Here is a 12877-nt window from a genome sequence, read left to right on the forward strand (position 1 = left end):
GACTAGTTGCATCATGCATGCATTAATTTATCCCTCCCGATTATACTTGATCACTAATACAAAATTTATTCATCTAGCACCAACAATTAAATATAATTCGACAATAAAGCGACTATGTAAATTTCATATTGGATTTGAACGTCTTATGTTTCCATATTTCCTTTTTGCTTGCATATAAGTGTTACCTGATTAGCTGAGTATCACAATAGTGTGGGGCTTGTGCATAATTGGGCAGTTTGACTGGCTAATACATTATCGGTGCTAACGAATTATGGTAAACATGCAAACGAAAATTCAGAAAAATAACCGCATCTTGTCTAAATGCTCTGTTAATGTTCACTTAGTCAAATAAAATTAGATTTTACTAGGACGAAGTAGAGTGTTTCGCTATTTTTTTTTTGTAGAAAATACATATTCGCTTTTTGCCTTTTTCTTTAAAAAATGTTAATAACACTTTTTTTTTCTTCTTTCTATCAGGTTTGTATATGTTATATTATTGGCAAAAAAAAAAAATGTACTTGTAATTAGGTAGTATGACTTCGACTCCTTTAATGAAACACTAATATATAAGAGAATTCAATTTTATTTAACTTCGATGTAATGCTGGCCTTAACAACAAGAATTCACTTCAGGAGGTTAAAAGTAAAGTAGGTTTTACCATTAAATCGTACTTTTAATTAGTTAAATAATGCTTATTGTGTTTGTGTTTGTAGTAATTAATAGAGTTAATTACACCCTATGTCAATTAAGATAGCAATACTATCAAAATTGACTCTTTTTTTTTAAATCTTTCAAAAAAGGACCCCTCTCTCTCTCTCTCCATCCACTCCATCCCCCTTCCCCCTCTCACTGATTTTGTGAAGTGAAAAACGCGTAGATCTGAGACCAAAATCTGCTTCATTTCAGTTTTCTCTTATTGTTTATAGGTATAGTTTGAGCAATGAGCAACACGTTTTGTAATGTATGGATGGTTTTTTTTTTTTTAGTATGATTCTTTTAAACTTTAAAGACGATTTCATCATTGTTGGACTGAGATCTAAGTGTTTTTAAATTAACGGTGGCGTTTTGATTGTTCTGAATGTAGTGTTTTGGCTTTAAATTGATGTGCATTTGTGTGAATGTAAGGGTTTGGAGTTGGTATTTTTCTCCTTCCTATTTATTTTTGCTTTACTCAAATTTGTATCTAAGTGTTTTTCGAGTAACTGTGGCATTTTTATTGCTGTGAATGTAGTTTGCCGGAGGTGGTTGAGGTTGGCGACGGAGAAATCGGGAGGAGCAGGGGTGGTGAAGGTATGATAGTGTATAATATTGTATATGGGTGTATATGGATATATGGGTTATAATATTGTATATGGGTATATATGGGTTATAATATTATATATGGGTGTTTATGTATATAGGCGTATAAATATGTATACACCTTCAAACACTTATATACATAATGTACTTGTCTTTTGTATATAAGTCTATAGTACTGTAGAAAAGTGTTTTTGGGTTAAAGTTTTGCAATGTAAATTTTGGCTGTATATTTATGAAATTTCCCTAATTAATATCGTCCACAGATTATTGCAAGATCTTGAAAACGAAAAGGAAAGAAGAAAGCAAAAAAGAAGAGCAAGCTTGACCTTAGTCAAGCTACAAGCTTAACCTGTTAATCACGACAATCAGCAATTTCAGTGATTTTTATAGGACAACTGAATTAAATGTAAGAATATTATTAATAGGAAACATTACGGAAAACCAAAGGGGATCGAGCTAAAATACGAAGTCAACATAAATTGTCCAAGTCAGTTGTTGACTGATAACCAACTACTGAGATGCTTCTCACAGTCAACAGTGACAAAAAAGAAAAATGGTCCATAGGGACTTTTAGTTTGAAAATCCAAATTTGACCAAAGGAAAATATCGTAAATTTATTTTTAAGACCATTATTGAGAAGTTCAATCTGTTACTCAATTTTTACCTTGACATATCTATGTAACATTTACAAAGGCTGTTTTTGCCATGAGATATTATAGACCACCACTTCACTGGCTGTGGAGATCAATTCTTGTTCTAACTCATGCAAGCACATTCCATTGGGTCATGTACCAAATCAAGATTCAAGAATACCTCATTCTTAGCATACAAACAAAAATACATTGAAATCATGAAACTCCAATACAATACAGTTTAACACACGTAGTTATTTATCTTGAAGATCCGAGTCTCCACAATATAATCAGCATGCGACAAGAGGGAAAAAAGATGCAGCTGCTTGGGATTTGTAATGTGGTTGGAAAAACTTGAAAACTACATGTCTTATTAACAAGTACTTTCTTAAGTAGTTGATGACATTTTGCGCACTTTTCTGACAGCACTGATCCCTATAGCAAAAGTAATTTTACTAGAAGTTGAAGTTAAGCTCTTGTTTTCAAAGAAGTCTGTAACTTGAGGAGATTCTGTTGTGCCCAACACCTTTAAATACTTAACATTATGCAAGATGATATTTTTTTCACAACTTCCCTTTAGATCTTAATTTCCGTAGAGTGAAAGTCAGTATATCAATTTGTCAATCCTCTGTGGATGATGAGAGCGCCATAAGTGCAACCACTACTGATTTCATAGTCGTTCTCAATTGAGTATCTTTCTCTGTACAAGTCTTAGCAAGCTGTGCCATCTGCAATAGACAAGTGATATGATGCTTCAATTAGGAGCAGAGAAAGAAAAAGTGGTAACTAGCTACTGCAGTAAAGAGATATAATTGTACCTTGTAGACTGAATCTAGAGGGTAGTTATCGCCGAGTTTAGGGTCTATCAACCTGGAAATGCCGTCAATTTGATTTGGATGATTATGAGCTTCATCAAACTATGATTATTACAGAACAATCACGATTAGCTCACCAATTAGTTCAAAATTTGTGACATTACCATAAAATAGGCAACATAACAGTAGCTAGAAATGTAAAAACTGAATGTCAGATTTTAAATGCAGAGTATAAACAATTATTACTACAAAAAGGTTTCCTAATTGAGGATTCAGCAACATAAATTCAAACTCTATGTCAAGGTCATCTCAATGCCAATGGATAACACTTAGTGAAGAAATTTGAAGAAAAAGTTACCAAAGCAACAAGGTTTCTTGGTTCATCAGTACCAACTTCCTTGGCTATTGCTTCCTTGGATGATATCAACTCATAAAAGTACAACGCCAAAAGCGTAGACATCTACTTTAGGAGAGATAATTCCTGAATGACCATACCTGCACATTTTGGCATTGGTTATTGCTCCTAAATCTTTATGGCATTTGATATGCTCTTAGCCTGAACAAGTTCTCTTTCCGTATTATACGCATGAATGAGGAAAGGAAATCTTTGAAGGACGAAATGTCATATATCTTGGGGATATGAGTGGTGATCATAACAAGTCAATTATACAATAGACAAGCTTGAGCAACTAGCTTGCTCACATTTTGACAAATCAGTTCCTGAAATAAGAAATTATGCGTAGGATATACTACTTAATTTAAAGGCCAGAAATTATGCGTAGGATATACTACTTAATTTAAAGGCCAACTCTGATTCTATGAGGACAACTTCTAGCCAGATTCTCTATTCAAGTAAAAGGTATAGGACAGCAGCACCTATTTCTATGTATAGACGCTCTTTATACATTGAAAAAACTTACTCTGGCGGCATGTATCCAAATGTACCCAGAAGACGTGAAGGCAAACTTGGATTTCCACTTTCAACAAGTTTAGCTAAGCCAAATCTCCAATCTGTGAGTGATTTACCAGTTAGAAGACCAACAGAAGTCGTTGAGAAAACAAACAATAGGGGCCTTAAAGATACCTTTGCGTGAAAGTTCTTGTGTATCAGAATATTTGCTGATTTAATATCACGATGGATGTAAAAGGGGATAGTGTGCTCGTGTATGTACTCAAGGCCTCGGGCTGAATCCAGTGAAATTTGCACCCTTGTTGACCATGGTAACGTGTCTTTCCCTGGGAATAGATTTATCAAATGATTAACAGGCGCGTAAGCACATAAACATCGCAAATGCAAATAAGAAGAAAACCAAAAAGAATGAACTATTCCATCATATCGCTATAGCTCATAGAATTCTCATACCGCGAAGATGTTGGTTTAGGTTACCATTCTCAATGAATTCATATACAAGGAAGATCGACCTCTCAACACAATACCCTATCAACGACACCTGCTTACATTGAGCATCAGCGGAGATAATCAAATGAGAAAACACATTATGCATAATACCACATTTTAGTTCTTCACTACAACAACAACAACAACAAGCCCAGTATAATCCCACTATGTGGGGTCTGGGTAGATCAATAAAATGATATACATGCATTTCGATAGTTCTAATTCCAAGTGCAAACATCCTTCACACTCTTACATATGCATTCTCATTATGCACATATTTTCTAATTTGGTTCCCATTGTAAATTACAAATCAACTCCTACAAGATCTGTTTATACCTTCATTCGATAAACTAAACTTGCAGCTTTACGAGCTCAATATGCACAGAATAGAATGATTAAACTGTAAAGGGAGGAAAGGGGAGAGAAAATCAGTAAAACAGTATGCTTTGAGTGAGAAAAGCATTATCTGTCTTTTCCCTCTCTTTACAGTTCCTTCAAAACAATCAAATAAATAAGTAAAACATGTGAATTCCATGCATGGGAATGCTAATGAAGCTGACTAGAAGATATTGCTAAAACTTGCAAGATCTAGCATTCAATACTTGTAAAGCAAAATGCATCAATTTACAGAGAAGATATTGGTGATGCCAGGTTCAGGTGATGAGCACGCGTCAAAATTTTCAGTTCAGCAAGAAATTCTGTTCTTCCTTGCCTATTCATTCGCTTTACTGCTGCTTTCTGTATCAGAGTTTTTATTGCAGAATTAGCAAAGACACTGCTACCTTTAATAACAATGTTTTAACAGCTTTTTCAGTTTATTTTAGTTGATGCCACTAGAACATATAACTTAATCAACTTGCAAAACGACTCATTATATTCTAGTTAAAAGAATCTAGCCATTAGGTCTTGCAATTGCTATGTCACCTTATCTAATTGGAGATTGTTGTTGGATCTATTCTAATCAAAACCCCAGAATTTGTTTCGATGAGTTATGACTAACAATTGTCCTAATAATCTTTAAGTTATTATAAACAATTATAGCTTGATCGAAGTTCTCCTTATTCACCGATAATTCTTTATTATAATCAAAGATTGACAAGAAATGCAAGATTTGTTTTCTTTACTGAATTCATGATATATTTTTAACCAACAGATAGACAAACTTTTGCAATCACGGGGAAGAAAATAAATTTGAACTGCAGACCTTGCCTCTCAGCTCAACATAATAGACAGTTCCAAAGCCACTTTCTCCAATCTTATTTGAAATGCTGAAGTCATTGGTCGACTCAGCAAGTTCTTTGTATGAAAACTCCACAGATTTGTCCACATGTATGCCCAAGATAGCTGCTGAAGCACCATCAGCAAGGTCAGTGCCCTTAGGCCTTAATCAGAAGAAGATTGGTAATAAACTTGTGAAGGAATTTTTATTGCGAAAAGCACTTCAACTGGTGGCTTTACTCAGAAGGTAACTTAAACTTGAAATTTGGGAAGAGCAAAGAAGTAGAAGAAAAAAGAAGTGAAATTTACAATTACCAGGACCAGGTGGATGGGGTTGTTCAGAAGATGCTGAGATGTGTGATTCAACCTTTTGTTCATTCTTTCTGTAAATTCCCACATAAATGATGCCTACCAATAACGAAACTCCATCTAGTGCAGCTACTGCTATTGCAGCAATTACTTTACCTGATGAACCTGATGAGACACTCATATGGAACAATCAATATGCTTAATACTTCCATCAGCAACTTGATTTAGGCATATGAAGGGGTAATGGAGGAATCAACACAAAATAAAGAGAAGGAGAGTAGTCTACCTTTGCTGCAAGCCAGGGGAAACATGGATGACCAAATACGATAATAATATGCAAGCATGTGTTGATAAGGTTCTGAATGTATAACTACTTCAAATCTGAAAACAGTACCTGATCGGTATAGGTGGATAATTCCCTAGTTTATCTGCATAAAACAAGTATCCTTGGATAAGACGGGATTTACAAATGGAAGATACATGACGACAACAACAGCGACATTGTGCCAAAGAGACAATCATTTAAAAAAAGGTGAAAAGAAATCATGTGGAACAAACATTGAAAATATACTACTGTTATGTCTTTCTATCTTGGAAATGTTTGCCAGACTGGTAGTGGCATCATAGTAGCTCGACATTTTCCGTGCTTGCCTAGATTTTGTTAAGGACAAACTACTAGAGAAGAGCGTTTGCAATGAGATTCATATTATTCTATTCAATACAACAACTAGTAACACTACTTCGTGTTAATCCCAAACAATTTGAGCGTCAGCTATATGAATCATCACTATGTTGCTCCATTTAAGCCCATCTCAGTTCAAAATTATATAAATAAATTAGGGTCACTAGTACTAGAAGTTTTATATAAGTTTCCTTCTGGTATACAATTTCTACTGTATATGATTTGTACCTGTTTAATTAACTTCTCCACTTCTATTATACTTCACACCATTTTCTTGCTGATCTTTACACCAATAGCCGGTCAGGTTCCCTGTTTACTTTTCCTAGCAGGTATAGATAAATTATACACTGATTATACATGGTTATACACATATTATACATGGACGACACGTATATTATACATTGGCCAGCTATTTTTAGTTTTAAGTGGTTGGGTGCGCGGCTATTTAAACTCACCTCTGCCTGGAATGTAAACCAGCCCACTGGCAGCACTGAAATTCACCCTCGGATTGTACTTTTCTATCAGCCTCGATCTAGTATTAGTCACCAACCCAATAGATCCCAAATTTTCCCCTGGCCTCATCGGATACGTTATAAACAAGCCATAATCCTTGGACACATCTTTATTCCCACAGGAGCAATTCACTGGCACATTCATGGTCACATTATAATCCGGGATATTACCTTCCGGATAACTAGTAACTCTCGTCAACCACTCCTTATTCGTCAAATTGGAATAGTACCTCATCGCGATGAGATCATAAGTGTCATTATAGCTAACGTTATACGGAAGCACATGTCCCAAAAACTCGCCATTATTAAGGCAATCACAGCCAAAGGGAATGTTAATTCTGGATTCCGCTAGGATGCTAAACGCGTTTGTGATGTTCGTGTTCCAGTCAAGGATATCGTTGATCGGGATATTGCCAAATAGTTTGGATATTATAGGGAGGTCTGATTCCCGCCAAACGAAAAAGGAACCTAGAGCTAAATCACAGCCATTTCTGCGACTGGAATGAACTGTTGTAATGTTTGAGAATAAGTAAATCAGGAGTATGATTGTTCCAAGAATTGATTTTGTTCCTTGTTTGGATTGCAAAACGAATATCATTGTGCTGAAGAAAGCATGAAAAGAATTAACGAGTGGGATGATACTTCATGGACTGTTTAGATTGATTAAAAAAAAATTCTAGTTTCTCAACCTGATTGCAGTTGAAGTTTCCATATCTAGAAGGAATAATACAATTGGAGAAATAAAAACCAATGTCAATATGTTGATATTTGAAAATTATGTCCATAGAAGTGTTAATACGTAGACATTGTTTCTTCAGGAAAGACAGCTACTATAATCATTTGTCAAGGTCTTTATCATTCCCTTAAACTCTCTAGTTCTTTTATTGTACATCCACTTTTAACAAGCTGAACTTGTTGAATTTCTTCTTACAAGTTACAACAATCAAAATCTTTTTCTTCAGATGGGGTTTAAATAATTTATCTTTACTTGTTTTAAGTTTGGTGATAAAATGTTTGACTTTTTATGCAATTAAACTGTAGCATGTATCTTTTTTGACATAGGGAATTTACCGATCGGCTAATTTGAATTCGTGCAAAAGAAAAAAACACTGATAGATTACTTTGATGTTAAAAAGTCAACAATGTGGAAAACAACAAAGAAAAAGAATAACGAAGGGAAATTTGATGGGAAAGGTGCTGTTGATTACATAATTATTTTCGCTTAAACCTATTAAACAGGCAGCGCAGCATACTAACGTGTTAACAGAAAATATTAATTTACCTCCAATGATTACTCGCGAATTAAAATTATTCAGCAAGGTCTAAATATTTATAATTTGTTTTTATTAATATAGTTACAACTCTAACTGATCTTAAATTGTTTTTATAGTTAAGTTGGAATTCAAAGTGAAAGAAATAATTTATCTATTAATAGTGATCGAATTGGAATATTACCAAAAATTGAGGTAAATCTATCCCTCGCACGAGTTAGAACATGTGTCGAAATATATAATCTTAAAATGTCTTGTTGATGTGAAACACATATCAATTTTTTATGTCTTAGAACTGTTAGTGTTAAGTTTTAATCGTGACATGTTTACGTAGGTACAACACTCAAAGGTGCTGGTAGGCCCAGTGGACAGCCCACAAAGCTGTGAAGCCCAGTCGGCTACACGAAGGAAAGCCAGTACAAGGAAAATAGGCTAATGCTTACTTATGGAAGCAGCTTAATAATGGATGGTCCAAGTCATTCACGATTCCTATCAAGTACTATAGAAGATCTTCCTTTTTATCAAAGGAAAGCCAATCGCTTGAAGAAATGTAATAACTCATTTTTTTTAAATAAGGGTTTGTTTGGTAATTTTTGCTAAATGAAATTAAAAGAAAATAGAAAAGAAGGAATTTAGTGGGCCAAGCCCAAAAAGGAAAAGGAAAAAAAATAAAAAGGAAGGGCTAAAGCCCAAATTTGAAAGAAAAGAGCAGAATGATTTAAAAAGAAAAAGGAAGGCTATGTAACAGAAGCAGAAAAGGCAGAAGCAGCAGAAAATACGCAGAGAAAGAAAAGAAAAGGGAGGGAGAACAAGAGAGGAAAAGAAAAGAGAAAAATAGGAATTTTCAACCCTAATCATCAAGGTAATGCTTCTAATCTTTTATTTAAGTTTATTAAGTAATTATGGGTGATTTTTTGTAGAGAAAACATGGGGATATTTTAAGGAATTGAGAAAGTTTAGCTCTAGGGTTTTTCAACTAAAATCATTGATTTGAAAGGGCAAATAGCGTCAGATTTTAGACTTTTATATATCTTTGGAATCCTCTCGTTAAGGCCTTTCCGAAAACATAAGTCTTGTCGGGTTTTGAACACATTGACCAGAGGGCGTTTTCATCCTTTAAAATTTGACTTTAACCGTTTAAACCTCTAAAAATATAAAAGTGGTTTACCCTAAGGGTTTTGACTATTCTAAATCCGTTTTTGTGTAGTTTGAAGCAATCCTGAGACTCGAGAACGCAGTTTTGATTTATTGGGAAGTGTGCTTGGATTGTGAATTTGAGGTAAGTGAGATTTTAAGCTTTGGGTACTTGCTTTTTAAAACCCGTTTTAAAAATATGTTTTGTCTGCCTGGTCCATGTGTTGGGGCGAGCGTGTGCTTGGCAGAACCGGTGGTCCTTAAGGCCAACCGCATATACTTTATTTTCAAATAATCCAAAACTTTCTTTATAAATTATTTTGTTATGTAATATAGCTGTGAGCCATGATATTGGGCATTGTGTATGCTTCCCTTAGCATTGTGTATGCTTCTTGATGATATTGGGGCATTGTGTATGCTTTCCTTAGCATTGTGTATGCTTCTTGATGATATTGGGGCATTGTGTATGCTTCCCTTAGCATTGTGTATGCTTCCTGATATATTTGGCACATTGTGTATGTTGCTGTGGATTCATAGTGTCGGCTAATTCTTTAACTGCCACTTATGACGGTTCGTAGTGTAAACTGAGTTGAGATATACAATATATTTGATAAATAGTGGTTTGGACCTTGGTTGCTATTATATAATGATATATTCATGTGCATAATATTTTTGTGCTTGTGTGTGTTTGTATTTTCTAACACTTATTCCAGGGGTAGTTGAAGTGGCGGGTCGAGGATCTTACTGGGTTATATTTATGTATAACTCACTCCTTACCTGCATGTCCATGCAGATACTGTCGTTGAGAACGAGGTTGGTAATTGAAGACTTCGTGAATGGATTCTGTTGCTGAGGTGAGCCACCGCATTGTTCGTGAAGGCAGCCATTTCAGCTTTATCTAGTTTATTTCTAGTTATTTCTTTTATTTTGGGTTTACATGCCCGGCACTCAAACACATGTAACTATGTTAGATGCTCCACGGTCTTAGCGTGGAATGTGGACTGGAGATTCTTTTTATCTTAGCGTTGATTGGTTTTCATAAATCGATTATGGATTTGGTTGGCGACTATTTCGCATTTTTATCATTAATAACGTTGTTGGACCTGCACTTATTTTCTTTTAGTGCTTTTGTAAATGATTAAGAGTATGATATATGGCTCGCCTGGCGGGTGGTGTTTGTTGGGTGCCAATCATGTCTAGCGGGTATTTTGGGACGTGACAAAGGAAGCTACCATCTAGCAATCAAGCAAGATATAATCAAGATCAGTAAAAACTGCATCAATAATAAAACAAGTACCAAGACTAGCCATCCCAGCAACATGAAAGATTGACCGAGTGGAAATTAAGGAAGGAAATTATACCACATTACAAGCTCTAGACTTATTCTTGGAAAATAGGATTCCTTATTCCGTTTTCCAAGGATCAACACTCTTGGGTTGACATCTCTGCTAAAGAGCCTCTATCGCCATCAGCAAGTATTTAAAGGCTCTATTGGAGATGAAGAAAGAACGGAAAAGGCTCAAATATGCCATCGAACTATCAGAAATGGCTCATTTATGCCACTCGTTGAAAGTTTGGCTCAAATATGCCACTGTCGTTACCTTTTTGGCTCATCCATGCCATTATTCACTAACGGTGGTTTTAAAATACCAGATATGCCACGTGGCAAAAATTTATTGGTCCACGTCACTTAAATGAAAACCAGCCAAAATAAATCCTAATTAAACCAACGGAAAAGGCTCAAATATGCCATCGAACTATCAGAAATGGCTCATTTATGCCACTCGTTGAAAGTTTGGCTCAAATATGCCACTGCCGTTACCTTTTTGACACTCCGCTTGGATCTCCAGTGAATTGAATCCTTTTACCGCCAGTTGGTGGCCTCATTCTTGTCTTCCTCATGGCCAGCAATGTATCAGCTTCCGAAATGAATTTTGGCCTCAATGTCGGGTCTTCGTCATCGCCAATATCAGGTCCATATGCTATTGATAGTTTAGTACCAATTTGAGTTTCGAAGCCCGATTGTTGAGATTGTTGTGTACCAAATTCAAGTTCGAAGCCCGACTGTTATGAGCTTGAATTTGGTACACAACAATCTCAACAATCAGGCTTCGAAACTCAAATTGGTACTAAACTATCAATAGCATATGGACCTGATATTGGCGATGACGAAGACCCGACATTGAGGCCAAAAGTCATATCGGAAGCTGATACATTGCTGGTCATGAGGAAGACAAGAATGAGGCCACCAACTGGTGGTAAAAGGATTCAATTCATTGGAGATCCAAGCGGAGTGTCAAAAAGGTAACGGCAGTGGCATATTTGAGCCAAACTTTCAACGAGTGGCATAAATGAGCCATTTCTGATAGTTCGATGGCATATTTGAGCCTTTTCCGTTGGTTTAATTAGGATTTATTTTGGCTGGTTTTCATTTAAGTGACGTGGACCAATAAAATTTTGTCACGTGGCATATCTGGTATTTTAAAACCACTGTTAGTGAATAATGGCATGGATGAGCCAAAAAGGTAACGGCAGTGGCATATTTGAGCCAAACTTTCAACGAGTGGCATAAATGAGTCATTCCTGATAGTTCGATTGCATATTTGAGCCTTTTCCGAAGAAAGAATGTACTTTTGTCTCAACTTCTCAAGCTCTCTGCTCTAATTTTTATAAGCATTGCAATCCTAAGTTACTTATAGTGTAAATAAAAAAGAGAGGAGAGATATAGTATAGTTGGTGAGGCACTGTATCAAAAGATTAAGAGTGTTTGAGTGTAGACGTATGAGTTTCATTCACACAAACTATTGTACCAAACCTACTTTCAAAAGAGCTGCAGAGAATACCCTTGCAACCCAAGAGAACTGGATTAGGTCTCACATTGAGTCCGAACTAATATAAAATATTTGGTGTACCTCTTATATAAGAGATAGTGTCAGAGTTACAAATGTTTTACAATTATAATACTAATATTACAGCTCTAACTAACCTTAAATTGTTTTTATGATAAAATTTGAATTGTATAATCTATCAAATGTCATGTTGATATGAAAGATCTATCAATATTTATAATTTGTTTTGTTTATACAAGGTTAGGTGTTGGGGATGCTCCATAAGAACCAATGTAACAAATCATAGCAACTCTGTACCGTGAAAGATATATGTTATGCACTTTGTGGACTCAGGACTGAATCAAACGAGTTTTAGTTTTTCCATTTGTAATAATTAAAGTATGGTCTACATATTTCTAATGATTGTTTTAAAAATGATTTTTGGTGATATAATAATAATAATAATAATAATAATAATAATAATAATAAAACTCCATAATTGGGTGGATTAATTATGATGGACCACTTATACTAGCAACTTACAAGGAAGGCCATACGGTTCACAAATGACCTCCATGAGGGGAGGTCTTCATTTTTGAGCCCCTCTTAACATTTTTTTTTTTTTTAAATAGCCTTCTCTTCAGAAAATTATCTAGGCAAAATTTTTATTGCCCATCAAGCATAAGTTATAGACATAATTAGTTTTGCCTAAGGCAGAAATTTAGAATGTTTCAAGACAACAAACTTGCTTATTGGATACCAAATTCTGGCTTATAAG

At 35.2% G+C, this 12877-nt stretch overlaps 1 pseudogene; it reads right to left on the reverse strand.

Moving 5' to 3' along the window:
* Positions 1-1823: 1823 nt before the first annotated feature.
* On the reverse strand, positions 1824-7627 carry LOC132599919 (lysM domain receptor-like kinase 3; annotated as a pseudogene).
* Positions 7628-12877: the final 5250 nt, after the last annotated feature.

This window comes from Lycium barbarum, chromosome 6, assembly GCF_019175385.1.
Source record: "Lycium barbarum isolate Lr01 chromosome 6, ASM1917538v2, whole genome shotgun sequence".
Taxonomy (NCBI): domain Eukaryota; kingdom Viridiplantae; phylum Streptophyta; class Magnoliopsida; order Solanales; family Solanaceae; genus Lycium; species Lycium barbarum.